The sequence below is a fragment of the Schistocerca piceifrons genome, unplaced genomic scaffold (genome assembly GCF_021461385.2).
Source record: "Schistocerca piceifrons isolate TAMUIC-IGC-003096 unplaced genomic scaffold, iqSchPice1.1 HiC_scaffold_1398, whole genome shotgun sequence".
Lineage (NCBI taxonomy): Eukaryota > Metazoa > Arthropoda > Insecta > Orthoptera > Acrididae > Schistocerca > Schistocerca piceifrons.
Window position 1 is genome coordinate 40,001 of NW_025727233.1, and position 2,500 is coordinate 42,500.

The following is a 2,500-nucleotide window of genomic DNA, read 5'->3' on the forward strand; positions in this document are numbered from 1 at the left end:
TAACCTAACCCATGTTGTGCCTTAACCTAACCCATGTTGTGCCTTAACCTAACCCATGTTGTGCCTTAACCTAACCCATGTTGTGCCTTAACCTAACCCACGTTGTGCCTTAACCTAACCCACGTTGTGCCTTAACCTAACCCACGTTGTGCCTTAACCTAACCCATGTTGTGCCTTAACCTAACCCATGTTGTGCCTTAACCTAACCCATGTTGTGCCTTAACCTAACCCATGTTGTGCCTTAACCTAACCCATGTTGTGCCTTAACCTAACCCATGTTGTGCCTTAACCTAACCCATGTTGTGCCTTAACCTAACCCACGTTGTGCCTTAACCTAACCCACGTTGTGCCTTAACCTAACCCACGTTGTGCCTTAACCTAACCCACGTTGTGCCTTAACCTAACCCATGTTGTGCCTTAACCTAACCCATGTTGTGCCTTAACCTAACCCATGTTGTGCCTTAACCTAACCCACGTTGTGCCTTAACCTAACCCACGTTGTGCCTTAACCTAACCCACGTTGTGCCTTAACCTAACCCACGTTGTGCCTTAACCTAACCCACGTTGTGCCTTAACCTAACCCACGTTGTGCCTTAACCTAACCCACGTTGTGCCTTAACCTAACCCACGTTGTCCCCTAAAGTAACCCACGTTGTCCCCTAACGTAACCCACGTTGTCCCCTAACGTAACCCATGTTGTCGCCTAAACCTGCTCTGTAATTGTTATACGACTCGTTCAATTAGTGTAGTGTTGCCCACCCGCAACCCTCGCAATATAGTTCGCTACTCGCACTGCCCGCTCCCCTGTGTATCGCTTCATGTTAAACACCTTGCAAGTCTTGCTGACTTTCCACATGCTCCTGCTGTACACTGTAATGTGGATGGCAGCAGGACGTACATGCCGCCCCTCCCCACGTCCCCACCTTGCCCCCCTGCCTTCGCAAGCTGGTTGGTGAGAAGTTTGCATGTTCAATGCCCTTCGCATGCGACGTACTCAGGCTACGTTGTGGTGCGGCCTGTGTCAACCGTCCGCTAATGTCGTACGCGTAAACCACAATCTGTACTGCACATTCGTCCTTATGTACCGAATGATACATCGTGGCACATGTGTGACCGTACAACGACTGCGCCCAAAAACGGCGGACCATACAGTGCAAATATTGTGCACGCAGCTACGTGTCGTCTCCCTATGAGAGCTGGATTGCAGTGTGGTACGCCATAGAGACGTGTGGGAGGAACGGACGCCGTGGATGGCGATCAGCATGAGCTGTCTGTTGATGTATTCGGACCTAGTCGTCTCTCCTCACACACCGTGATGGCATGGTGCACCGCGTTCCATATCTGCGACATGCTACAGAGGCCGGTTGACAGTCGTTCGAGCAATGGACATCGCATACGTACGGGGGCCACCTTCCACGTATTGTCTAGGCGTGCACATTTTGTTGCGTGTATGTGGGCAGACGTAGTGTGGCGTGACACCTGACACAGGCATGCAATAATCGTTGAAGTTGCAAATGGCGATGGACGCCTGCGTTTTCTGGTGAAGTTACGCAAATGAACAAATGGTAACCTGTTGTGGTGCGGTTGTTCTCGCTAGGGGTGAATCGGTGATGGCGACGATAGGTTGAGGTACGAACCGGTTGTTCCAGCGATACCCACCATGCCGACGAAACTGAACGGCATCTGGGTGTGAAGCGATACGCGGCGGTGGCTGGGTGGGACCGTCCCCGGCCGGTGAGGGGGCGCCTCCCGGCGTGCTGGCCGCGCGGTGCGTGGGCGCACGCGCTACAGCCGGCTGGTGGGGGCGGCCAGTGGCAGGCGCGCCGGCCGACGGACGCGGCAGGCGTCGCAGCTGCGCGCCGGCGCACCCTGCGCGCGGCGCCGTGCGGCCAAAGTAGGTCCTCGCGGGCCCGGTGCGAAGCGCGGTGGACATCTTCAGTGTGCTGGTCCGATTGAGGACTGTGTGCGTTGAGGATGCGCCGCCGCCCGGCGCTCGGCGCCGCGACGCCGTCTGCTGCTCGGTCGCCCCAGCGGTTCTCGCTGGTGGTTTGTATCGCAGCTGTGCGGATGTGTTGGCGCGTGCGCTGTGCTGGGAGAGTTCGCTTCGGCACCCAAGTGGGGCTTTTGTCCTTCTGTGGCGCTGGCGTTGGAGCTGCCGGTCACCGTAGGTGGCGCGTGTTGTCTCCCGCCGGCAATGCCACGACAGCACGCTCCCGGGCCTCTGTCGGCAGCGGCAAGCTCAGTTGGGAGCACGGGTGGTCGCACCGAAAGCGTCTACTCGCCTAACTCCGGGCGATTGCGCCTCTCTCGAACCCGACCAAGTACTTGGGACGGCGCTGCGCGCCGCCGGGACCTGAGAGGGTTTCGAGGTGTATTGTGCAGGGGAGCTCAGCCTCCTCCTGTTTGCAGAATGATTGAGCGGACGCTTGCGTGTTCGCGCGGGCCCCCGGGACACACTCCCGGGCGGCCGGCTGCTCAGCTCTAGTTGACGCAGCTCCCT

At 57.4% G+C, this 2,500-nt stretch overlaps 1 non-coding gene across 1 annotated transcript in view; it reads left to right on the forward strand.

Annotated features, from left to right (window-relative positions):
• Positions 1 to 2,495: 2,495 nt before the first annotated feature.
• Positions 2,496 to 2,500, forward strand: part of LOC124733575 — a 1,909-nt gene continuing 1,904 nt past the window's right edge. Inside the window, exon 1 of the ribosomal RNA XR_007009006.1 lies at positions 2,496 to 2,500. This exon is cut by the window's right edge and continues 1,904 nt beyond it. This is a non-coding gene — a ribosomal RNA (small subunit ribosomal RNA).